General features: G+C 41.5%; 1 protein-coding gene across 2 annotated transcripts in view; it reads left to right on the forward strand.

Moving 5' to 3' along the window:
• The first annotated feature begins 329 nt into the window (after positions 1–329).
• Osbpl6 (oxysterol binding protein like 6) overlaps positions 330–12,718 on the forward strand; it is a 104,265-nt gene continuing 91,876 nt past the window's right edge. For both annotated transcript variants that reach the window (XM_059260751.1, XM_059260753.1), the window contains exon 1: positions 330–484. The gene's annotated coding sequence lies outside the window, so the exon portion shown is untranslated. The remainder of the gene's footprint in view (positions 485–12,718) is intronic.

Consider the following 12,718-nt stretch of genomic DNA (forward strand, 5'->3'; position numbering starts at 1 on the left):
ATTCACATTTTGTTGGAAAGCTAAGCTTGGTTCTAGACAGTGCACTTTGTCCTCACTGAGGATAGTTGCTGGGTCACCTGAAGGGTTCGCACTCACTCAAGACTCCGGGCAGAGTGCAATTGTGAATCAGCAATGTGACTGAGTGCTGAGGAGTTCAGGGGTCACATCTTTGTAGTTGTGTAAGACTGGACAGAGGAGATAAAAACCGAGGTACCCGGTACAAGCTTTCTCCTGCAGAGAGCCCTGAGGAGACATCTTCCTGAGTGTCGTGGATGTTCTTGGGAAGTGCCCTGCCTGAGTGTCAGCCCTCTTTTCCAGGTTCTGCTCCTTGCTGGGAAAACAGTAAGACTTGAAGATAATTAGGGTGCCACCAGTGCCAACAGTCTGAGAGACTGTCCCAAGAAGACCTGACGGCATCGGAGGCCAGCCTGCCGAGCAGCACTAATGGTGCAGGCACGCTAGAAGACTTGGACACAAGGCAAAGGTGAGTGTGAAGAACACACACTTGCAGCGAACGCAGGGCAGATCAGGCAGTGCCGAATGACTGCAAACGATGATGACGCATCACCAAGTCACAGGAAGGTGCTTCTTACACCTTCCTGTGGATCTGATCTTAAAATGATACAGCACAGTCCTCATTATGTTTAGTCATCTCAGTAACAAGTTCCATTTGACTTTGTTAAAGGAAAGGACATAAATGTTCAAAAACATTGGTTCACTTATGTTTCTGTCTGCAGTCTATGTTACGTGGAAGCAAGACACCACCCTTTGCTCCTTGAGTGGTAGCTTGCAGACCTCAACGTAAAAATGGCTGCCATGTGGTCTTTGGTTTCTTTATACAGCTGCATGTGGACAGCACAGTATGAGCACGCGTGCGTTAAAAATATTTTTATCTGTTTTTGTAGTAAACAGACGCTTGGCGGTTCTGGTTTTGCCCATGAAACTAAAATGATGAGTCCGGAGCCAGCCACGCTTTATAGTCTGCTTGTCACCCTTGCCGTTGGCACTTACTACGTTTTTAGTGCCAATTCATATATTCCATTTGACGTGTGAGGCCTGGTGTGTTTGGCCTTCTGCATTTGGATACACCCCTTCTTGTTCTCTACAGCACTCTGCCTTCCCATGGGGAAGGCTGCGGCGTTAGTACTCTTGGGGAAGTTTTGCAAGATGCACTTCCTCTAGTCACACTTGCTTGCCACTTGCTTGCTCTGAGTACAGGCAGGGTTGGTGATAGTGATGGTGATAATGTAGACATATGTAATCTGGGGAATATTCTTCATGAATGCTAATATCATTCTCCTGTGTTTGCATGGAGAGGTCCCTCTTGGGAGCTTAGGAACCAAGGCTCAGTAATAATTTAGTGTAATCATATGATGTGAGAAGCTTTCTACTTACAACTACGTTAGTTAAGACAGCATGGTTTGTGAACTAATAGGACACAGGTCGGTTTTTAGACCATTTTTTCATATATAGTAAATTCTAAAAATCAGTTGACTACATATGAACACTCCACATAAAAAGTCAGAAAACCACTGTTAGAAAATGTACAAAGTGATCTTGTTACCGTCCCAATGATTACTGTCTGATAGTCTTTAGCGTTCCATCAATATTTAATCAACTAGTCCTACAGATCGATAGGTGCCTGCCGGGCACCTATTTGAGAACTGTGGCATTTAAGAGCTCTGCATTTATTTTTTCCCCTTTCCTTACATGAACTCACTTTTATGTACTTCAGTGCAACTGATTGCCTTTATTCTCTACCATTATTTTAGCATTTATTATTTTATATCAAACATATGAGCTTTGAGAATCATCACCTGAGGGACTTACTAAGCCTGCTAGAAAGAAGGAAGCTTTTTCCAAGATGAGATGGCTCATTGATCTTGAGAGAGCTGATTAGCATAGGGATGCAGGCTGAATTGTTTTATTCAGACACTGTTGTTGTCATCTTAAAGTTGGGCATTTTGTGACCTAAGGGTTCCGATACTTGATTTAATGGTCATGTGACTGGGGATATAAAAGCGACTCATTGAACTGACTTCTCTTTGAATGGCACCTGTAGGACTTTAGAGTGCATTTTCTAGCTGGCACATCTGGACCCAAGGGTGATTCACTGAGCAATCTGCTGTGCTCTTTACATATGCAAAATATTGGTATTGACAAATAATGCCATCAGAATTCAATATGTACAGTGAATTGTGTTTAATCAATAACTTTTCCTCCACCTTGATCAATATCTTGTTCTAAATTGAAATTCATTCAGTAATACCGCTGTTAATTTGATATTGGACCCAACTGTGGGTCTTTGCCATGGAAACATTTCATGGCATAAGTCATTATGGGCATAGTACTTCTCTGTCCACATTAGCTAAACTCAGATGTGGAAGACTGACATTCTCTCAAGGCAATGTTTTCTTGAAGAAGAAGAGAGAGAGAGAAAAGAAAGAAGGGAAGGAAGGAAAGAAAGAGAAAAAAAGGAAGGAAGGAAGGAAGGAAGGAAGGAAGGAAGAAAGAAAGAAAGAAAGAAAGAAAGAAAGAAAGAAAGAAAGAAAGAAAGAAAGAAAAAACTACTTTACTGGAACAATTTACAGAAGTTTCCCCATGACTCATTTTAATTCTGTCTCTTAAATAGATTTTAAATCTAGGCTGTCCATTTTCAAACACTGGCACAAATAAGGAAGAAAACTGATTATATTTTTCTATAGCTTAGGGTTAGGGTTTTACCTCTTAGAATCTCTTAAGTCAGTATGTCTAGTAGAACCTTACCCACATGCCCAGGTGAAATGTGTATGAGGCCATTGACGATCAGATTTAAATTCATGGAAATAAAGTACTTACAGATTTGTTTCCACACACTGGCTGAATAATGACTTAACTATACAAGAGACAGACTCTTCGTCGGGTGAGGTTCAGGTCTGGGGAGATGGGTCAGTTGGTAAAATGCTTGTTGCATAATCAGAAAGACCTGAGTTGAGATTCCCAGCACTAAGTGCGAGTTGGGTACACATATGTATCCTCGCTCTGGAGAGCCTATCTAGCCTGCTTACAAGAGTGAACTCTGGATTCAGTGAGAGATCCTGCCTCAAAGGTTTATTTTTAGCAGATTTGGAAAAAAGAAAAAAACAAAACTCATGTTTCATTTGGTTCATGAGTCTCTTGACTTTTGTCTAGGATATTCGCCTCTTTTTCCAAGCTGTCCCTTTGTTGAAGAACAAAACTAACTTAGAGGATAGAATGTTCCAGGTGTCGTGTTTAGCTGTTGTTACTCTTTACTCTGTAATCTAAATTTATTACAGCTTAGAAGTCAGATCTTGGTTGGATTTAGAGGCAAAAGTTCTGCTTCTTCCATGGTGTGCATCTCGTGCCAGCCTCCTGGGAGGTGCAGAAGGTTGGGCTGTGCTACTTTGGGTGACGCTGTAGCCTCAGGAAGAATAACCTAGTCCCCCATTGTGATCAGGTTTTGTTGACCTAAACATTTTACTTACAAAGACTTATTGCCTGAATGCATCATTCCGTTAGCAATTATAGAAATGGTGGTTCTTCCTTCCCGCCCTAGCAGTTCTTCTGTACCTACTGTTAGGATTCATTAACAAAGCCCTTCCCTGCTTGGCTAATGTTTACTGACCCTCAAGTAGTTCATGTGGGAACAGGATAGGGGCTTCGTAGTTTTCCCTTATCACTGACAATTTCAGAATTCTTCCAAGGTAAGAAACGGATGATTTTTTTAAATTTAAATTTTTTCTTATTTTTTTGCATTTTAAGGAGAATTGTGTTTTTCTAAAGAGCATATTATTGTAAATTTATGGATTGTCAATATATATGTATATATATATATATATATATATATATATATATATATATATTTAAATTTGTTTCAAACTTTGTTGTTATTGAAGATGCTCAAATAAAACTTGCTTTGTTCTCTGGAGCCTATCAGGTTGACTCCTATGTGGACATTTGCAAAAGAGAGCCTGTTATATTCTGAGTCACAGTGAACTCTGACATGTGCAACACATGCATATAATCAGTCCTAGCTCAGTACTAGTCCAGAGCATCCCAGAAGCACACTTGACATGTTAGTTTCTTGGGTTCTATTTTTTGTTGTAATCACAGGCTGCTTCAACTCCTGTTGAGCATGTGTGCCCAACCATTTCTACAAACCTCAGTTCTGTCAGTACAAAATGGATTTTAGAAATAATAGCTGAGCATTGGGAGTCATTGGTGTTTCATAGATGTTTCCAAGCCTTTTTGTAGAACCTGGTAGGAAATGCATACATTAAAATTAAGAATTCTTGCCATGTGGTGGTGGTGGTGGCGGCGGCGGCGGCGGCGGCGGCGGCGGCGGCGGCGGCGTACGCCTTTAATCCTAGCACTCAGGAGGCAGAAGCAGGCAGATCTCTTGTGAGTTCGAGGCCAGCCTCGGCTACAGAGCGAATTCAAGGACAGGCTCCAAAGCTACACAGAAACTCTGTCTCAAAAAAAAAAAAACAACAAATATAAATAAATATAAAAATAAAAATAAAAAATTTAAGGGGCTGGAGAGATGGCTCAGAGGTTAAGAACACTGGCTGTTCTTCCAGAGGTCCTGAGTTCAATTCCCAGCAACCACATGGTGGCTCATAACCATCTGTAATGAGATCTGGTGCCATCTTCTGGCCTGCATATATGCAGGCAGAACACTGTATACATAATAAATAAATAAAATCTTTAAAAAAACTATTTAAAAAAAAAAAAAATTTAAAAAAATTAAGAATTCTTATGGATTTTCTTAAGTGAGCATTAAGTCGGCATGGGAATTAAAAAAAATTGAATTCTATATTTCTTTCTACTGAAAAATCTTGTGGTCCAAAATAATATTATGAAACTATTCAGTTTATCTTTTGGCTATACAAAATAGTTTTAAATTAATAATCTTAGCTTTAAGTGACTGATTATAGCTCTTCTTTTTAGTAGAGAAAGAAGTTAACTGAAAGATTAGATTTTTTAAAACATTTATTAGCATTTTGAGAGCTTCCAAAATTTATAAATGAAGTCAGGAGATGAATTTCTCCTTCAGCCTCCTTTTGGTGTTGCTATTGGACGTATTTATTGGCATTGAGAGTTATCCTTTTAAATCTTTAGTCTGCCGGAGGATCTGAGTACTTAAGCTCATTGCGTTATAACCTTGGGATGTTCCAGGAGGGACAATGGGCCCCTCATGCTCTTGGGATTGATTTGTGCCATATTGAATGTGTGTGTTCGTGTCCACTCCTGCTCACGGGGCAGCTCCAGGCTGAAGAGGCGTTCCCCAAATGCAGCAGAGAATTCCGAAGGTGCCCCTGTGTTCATCCCCTTGTTTCTTTCATTTGATAAATGGATAATTTATGGTGTTTAATGTGGAGTGGTTGTCTCTTCTTTGGGTCAGTCAGGTGATCTAGTGCTTTGATTTCTGGACACATTTTATACCGTTTGTCTGTGGGAAAATGGAAGGATTCATAGAAAATGCAGGAACGAGTAGTTCTCTTCCATCCCTCTCTTCCTGTTCCTCCGACCAGGCAGTGAATTCCTTGAACTTGAATCTCAGAGGTCGGCAGTGGGTGTGAAGATGGAGATATACCTCATTCACCCACAGCCTCGTAATCTTTTAGCCTGACTTCTCACAGTGCCTTGTTCTGAATCACAACAATGTCCAGTAATTGTGAATTTTTTTCCAAATATGTTTTTACAGAGAGAATGATTCATGTTTTAATTATTCTAATTTTGAGCATTATTTAAATTTAATCTCATTGACTTGGTGTATCAAATGAATAAGGCCAGGAAATGCTGTTTGAGGGAGCCAGCACAACAGCACAGATTGACTTTGTAAGAGTTGGCTTTCAAAGCGACAGTTCTGAGTCGTGTTTCTGTAACGCGTGACGGTGAAGATGACGACTAGCCCACCGGCTTCCCGCAACTCTTCTGTGCATGACTGGGAAGAGAAGTTAAAACTTCAGAACTAAGAGTCGTCTGAATGGATGTATCTTATTGTGCATCTTACGTCTCACACACACACACACACACACACACACACACACACACACACACACTTTATTCATCCATGTAAGCTTTCATTCATTTCTTCATTTTTATCAAAGATTGCTGAGTATTCATTCAGTGTCAGCCAAGCACTATTCTGAATCCTGAGGTTGTAACAAAGGAACGCATGGGACAAGACATTAGGCTTCTAAGGGTAGGTGGTGAGCTGGTACCCAAGTGATGTAACTCCGGAGGCGGGTGCTGTGGAGGAAGTGCAAAGAGCATGGCAGGGTCTGTGCCTATTCAGAAGTAATGTTAGAATTAAGAATGAAATGGCAATTTTCTGACTAAATCTTCATATTTAAAGAATCGGGAAGTACAGTAGAGTTGACTTCCACAGCAACTGCAGGTTTGGCATTTGAGTTTATTTCCAAATCCATCTTCTAAACTGCCAGCAGTTAAGCCTCATCCCTTGTCTCATCAGTTCCTGAAGAGCTGGTGAGATGGGACAGTGTCCTGGAGAATAGGTACGTGGTATGTTCTGGAATGTCCTTGAAATACTCTGGCAAATCCCAAGTTGCTCCAAAATAAAACGCTTAAGAAGAAAAATTCTAGTGAAGAAATGCCAAAATTTACATTACATCAAATCAAGGACGCGTATCAAGGACGCGTACCTCAAGTTTACATAAATGAGGAAGTCAAGTGTGTACAGGAAGGTGGGGGAGGGGAGAGTGATGGTAGATGTGGGGAATCTACTGTTGTTGACTTCTAGATTTGGGTCCCATTGCTCGTGTTCAGACTAGACAGAGTGTCTTTTTTTTTTTTTTTTTCTGGAGCTGAGGACCGAACCCAGGGCCTTGTGCTTGCTAGGCAAGCGCTCTACCCCTGAGCTAAATCCCCAACCCCGTGTCTTTCTTTCTTTCTTTTTTCTTTTTTTGGTTTTTCGAGACAAGGTTTCTCTGTATAGCTTTGCACCTTTCCTGGAACTCGCTTTGGAGACCAGGCTGGCCTCGAACTCACAGAGATCCGCCTGGCTCTGCCTCCCGAGTGCTGGGATTAAAGGCGTGCGCCACCACCGCCCGGCGTGTCTTTCTTTTTTTAAAAAGCTCCGTTTATTGCTATTTTATGTACCAGTTTGTACGTATGTATGTATGTATGTCTACTACATGTATGCCGTGCCTGAGGCTGTGAGGGAGCTAGGAACTGAGCTCCCTCCCCTGTAAGAGCAGTAAGTAGGGTCCCCCCTGCTTTGCAGAGATCTGTTTTGTGGGTTTTGTTTGTTTGTTTTTCAAGACAGGGTTTCTCTGTGTAACAGCCCTGGCTGTCCGGAAACTTGCTCTGCAGACCAGGCTGGCCTCGAACTCACAGAGATCCTCCTGGCTCTGCCTCCAGAGTGCTGGGATTAAAGGCGTGTACCGCCCCGCCACCACCTGGCTAGAGTCTCCTTTTCTTAAGCACTCCTTAACACTTAATTCTCAGCAATCTAAAAAATTTACAAATATAGTCATTTTTCTTTTTTCTTTTTTTTTATTTTTTATTTTTATTTTTTTTTCAAGACAGGGTTTCTTTGTGTAGCTTTGGAGACTGTCCTGGACATTTTTCCTTCTTTTAATGCTCACTTAATATTTTTCAGTTTTCAGTTTTTTATTTGCTTGTTTTTGCAGTCCAGTGAATGGAGAGAGTCGCTTTTTCAACAAATAGTGTCTGTGAGCCAGTGGATTCCATAGACAAAATAAGGAGCCATGCTCTATAATTTATACAGAATAAACTAAAGATAGATGTCTTAGTTAGGGTTTTATTGCTACGAAGAGACACCATGGTCATGGAATCTCTTATAAAGGAAAACATGTAACTGGGGCTGGCTTACACTTCAGGGGTGCACTCCATCATTCTCATGGCGGCATGCAGTGCTGGAGAAGGAGCTGAGAGTTCTACATCTGGATCCACAGGCAGCAGGAAGAGCCTGCCACACTGGGCCCGGTTTGAGCATGAGACCTCAAAGCCCACCTCCTAGTGACACACCCTCTCCAACAAAGCCACACCTATTCCAAAAAAGGACACACCTCCTAATAGTGCCACTCCCTCTTGGCCTATAGGGGCCATTTTCTTTCAAACAATAATAGATTACTGATTTAAATGTAAAATTATAAAACTTATAAGAAAAAAATAGGATAAAGTCTTCAGTATCTAAGACAATACAAGTTCTTATGTTTTTTCCTTTTAAAAAAATCATTTTATTCTTTTGAGTACTTTGTTCGAACAACAAATAATAATGAAGTCTTCAGGAAAAAAATTATTAGCCTTCATCTTGACATCATGCCCTAGATTTCCTGATTTAGTTTGTATTTTACTTGATTTTTTTCCTCCTGTCTCACTTGATATCTATACTTAGAATAAATGCATTGGTTTATCCCATGAATATTCTTACCTTATAATCACAAATTCCACCAATTTTTAACCTAATCAAGAGTTTTTTAAACAAGCGTCTTTGAACAGGTCTGTTTTCAGATTTTATTTCAAAGGCAGAAGTGAAGTAAGTGGGGCAGTGTTCATTCTGCATTTTAAATAATGCATGATTGGCAGATTTTTCAAAGCCAGCCGGTGCTGATTAGAAAAATAGGTTTTTCTTTTCTTATATATTTATTTGCGTGTGCTCGTGTGCCTGTCACAGCATGCCAATGAAGTCACAAGACAGATCCGCAGGAGTCAGTCCTCTCCTTCCACTGTGTCAGTCTGAGGGCTCAGACTCAGGTTGTCAGGCTTGGCCATGGGTGCTCTTACCCACTGAGCCATCTCTCTGGTGCTCAGTTCATGTATTTCTTAGCACAGTTGTTGTCTTTTTAAACTATGTTGGAGGAGATAGAGAAATCTGAAATTGGCAAGAACATTGAAAATCATAATCTCTTCTATAATTGGCTTGCTCGCTGTCACACTGAGGGGCCCCACCCTCAGACTTTTTTGTTTCTAAGTCTAGATGAGCTGAGGGATATGTGCATTGCAGGGATGTGCTCAGTGTCCCATCCATCCTGTGGATTACCCACAGACACTTTGTAGTAGGCATTTGTGGTGTTTGCCAAGCTTCGGGGTTTGAGGGAAAGTAGCCCTTGTCATCCTGAGTTCAGCATCAAGTGACATTTCAAGTTATCCCCAAGCTCCTTCACTCACTGTCTTTGTGACTGGATACCCTCATGGCCAATTCATCATCTTACCCCTGTATGCTTTCCAGTTTTTTTAATTGATGAAATAAATAAAATCAACTTCCATCCCCCAAATTCTGTTGCTGTTGTCTTCTCTTCTTCTTGCCCTGACAGGATTTTAACTTAAAAAATAAATTCAATCCCCTTCTATATTGTCAAAGGCAATCTGTAGGTTTAATGTAATTTCCTTTAAGCTCCAATGACAATTGTCACAGAAGGAGAAAAATACTAAGATATATACAGAAGCCCAGAAGACCTTGGGTTGCAGAAGTAATCCATAGCTAAAAGGGTGAGCCTTCAAGTATCACAGCAGCAGATTTCAAGTCATTTTAGAGACATGGTATAAACAGCATCATGTTGGCACAAAATAAGGTACTTCAGATTAATGGAATAGAATAAAAGACTCAGAGTTGAACCCACAGTGATAGTCACCCTTTATTTTTTTTTTTAAACAAAGATGTCCCAGGCAGAAGCCTCTTTGTGATGGTTTGAATGATAATAAGAATGGCCCCATGGGCTCATATATCTGAATACTTTGTCTTTAATTGGTGGAACTGTTTAGGAAGGATTGGGAGGTGTGGCCTTGTTAGAGGAGCTGTGTCTCTAGGGGAAGGCTTTAGGGTACCACTGCAGCACCATGCCTGCTTCCCTGTTGCTGTGCTCCATATCATGATGGTTATGAACTCACCCTCTGAAACCGTAAGCCCCAAATAAATACTCTTTCTTCTTTAAGTTGTCTTTGTCATGGTGCCTTATTACAGCAATAGAAAAGTAACTGAGGCATTTCTAGCAAATGGTGCTGGAAAAACTGGATAGCCACCTGAGGAAAAACGAGCTGGACTAAACGGTATCACTGACTATATCACAGAATTGATATGCAAATATCAATCCAGAGTGGATAGGAGCTCACAGTTCTGTGAGGGGAAAACACTTGAATATAAAGGCACAGGCAAGGGCTTTTTAGAAAAGACTGCAGTACCTCAGGAAATAAAGCTGCATATTCATGGAATTAAAACACGTCTGCACAGCAAAGGAAATGACTTGTCAACGGAAGAGACGGCTTTTTAGGATGGAGGAAAATCCTTTCCACCTATACATTATGTAGAGGATTGATAGCTAGACTAAAAGAACTAAAAAAGCCAAATACCAAAAAACAAAACAAAACAAAAAACCTCAAACAACCCAAACAATAAATGGACTAATGAAATAACAGTTCTTAAAAGGTTAAGTACAGATGGCCAATAAATATATGAAAAAATGTTCAACAACCCTAGCCATTAGGGAAATGCAAATTAGAGCAACATTAAAATTCCATTTCAACCCAATCAGAATGGCTACCAGTTACAAAACCGTGATGAATGCTGGCGAGGATGTGGGGAGCCCTCATAGACTGCTGGTGGGGATGTGGTTGGTGCAGCCACTGTAGAAATCACTGGGGAGTTTCCTCCATAATTACAAGTAGAAGTAACGTAGGACCTGGCTTAGCACTTGGAGGTGTACACCCAAAAGAATCTAAGGCCGCACACCACACAGGTGCCTTCGTCTCCATGTTAATTGTAGCGCTTCACAACAGTCGCATGAAGCAATCAGCCAAGGTTCCCACCAGCAGATGAGCACAGAAAGCGAATGCAGTATGTGTACATACTGCAGTGTATTCAGCCATAAAGAGCAGCCAAGTTGTGCTTTCTCCAGGGAAGTATCTTTGACTGGAGACCATCCTCTTTAATGAAATAAATCAGATCTATCCAGCCAGCCACAGCACTTGTAAGCTTCTAATTCCAGCAGATGCAGAGGCAGGAGAATGGTCACAAGCCCAAGCCAGCCAGGGTTGTATAGCAAAACCCCATTTCAAGTAACCAAAAAATGAAAAAAAACAAAACAAATGTTGCATGTTTTTTCTCATTGGCAGTTCCCTACAGCTCTTCATAGATACCATTTGTGAGCACATATATTCGAGGTGTCCCAATGCACATGCTGAAGGGAGGGTTGGGGTGGAGAAAGAGGGGGGCTTTGAAAGCAGGGAGTGGGAAGGGGGTGAATATCGTCAGAGCACATAGCATATTTGAAAGAACTCTCTGTAGGATGCCCAACACCAATCAAAATCATTTAAAAACTTAAAAAAACCTCAACTATTATTTGTTGTTTAGTTTTGGAATGAAGTCAATTCTGTATTAACCTGCTAGCTTTACTCCAATATCAGTGTGTGAATATTTAAACTACTACATTCCTTCTTAATCCCACAAAATCTCTTGTGTTAAGCCAGGCTTAGAGGTACCTGCCCCCTCAGCATCTTCCTTGAGACACAGATCACATGCTCCACCGGAAGAAGGAAGCAGGAGCTTCAGCCTTTGGAGTTAATTTGTAAATTATAGCTTATAATAGACCAACACTGTACAAACCTTATATATCCATACATTGTCAAACTATTAGGACTCCCATTCCTTTACTTTTCGGTGATATTTCAAGTATTTTTGACATTAAGGTAATCTTTATAGGGTTTCACTTGTTATGTTGTTTGTTTTGGTTTGCTGTCTTATTTAGGGTTTTTGTTGTTGTTTTGTTTTTCGAGACAGGGTTTCTCTTTGTAGTTTTGGTGCCTGTCCTGGATCTCGCTCTGTAGACCAGGCTGGCCTTGAACTCACAGAGATCCGCCTGACTCTGCTTCCCGAGTGCTGAGATTAAAGGTGTGTGCCGCCGCCGCCGCCGCCGCCGCCGCCGCCGCCGCCGCCGCCGCCGCCGCCGCCACCACCACCACCACCCAACCTTAGTTAGGGTTTTTATTACTGTGAAGAGACAATATTGTGGGGCGTTTACCCACCAACCCCACAGCTCCCCAGAGTTTTATTGAGTGTGAGCAGCAGGAAATATTAGATAGGATTTATTGTGGAGAATCTTGCGGAGATAAACAGATAGAAAATACAGGATAGCCTCTAGAGGGCCTGGACCCTTTTCCAACAGGCCCAACTGTCTCTGCCCCAGGGTTTTTATAGAGACGCCAAGGGGTGGAGCAAAAGACCTCCTCCCCCAGCACAGCCAAGTGCAGACCATCTCAGACACCTGCACTCAGGCCCGTGGTCCTAATCATCCTCTATGCGGACCTGCTGGGTAAAGCCATGAGGAACCCGAGAACGGGCTCCCACACAACATGACCACGGCAACCCTTATACAGAAAACATTTAATTGGGATGGCTCACTTACAGTTTCAGAGGTTCAGTTCATTATCTTCATGGCAGGGAGATGTGGGGCTGTAGCTGTAGCTGAGAGTTCTACATAGGAAGTCAACTGAGATACTGAGTGGTATCCTGAGCATAGGAATCCTCGAAGCCCACCTTCACAGTGACATGCTTCCTCCAACAAGGCCACACTTCTTAAGAGTGCCACCCCCTATGAGATTATGGAGGCCAATTACATTCCAACTACCACATTAGCTTTTTGGGGTTTTTGTTTGGTTTGGTTTGGTTTGGTTTGGTTTTTCAAGACAGGGTTTCTCTGTTTAACAGTCCTGGCTGTCCTTACTCGATTTGTAG

The sequence above is a fragment of the Peromyscus eremicus genome, chromosome 4 (genome assembly GCF_949786415.1).
Source record: "Peromyscus eremicus chromosome 4, PerEre_H2_v1, whole genome shotgun sequence".
Classification (NCBI taxonomy): Eukaryota; Metazoa; Chordata; class Mammalia; order Rodentia; family Cricetidae; genus Peromyscus; species Peromyscus eremicus.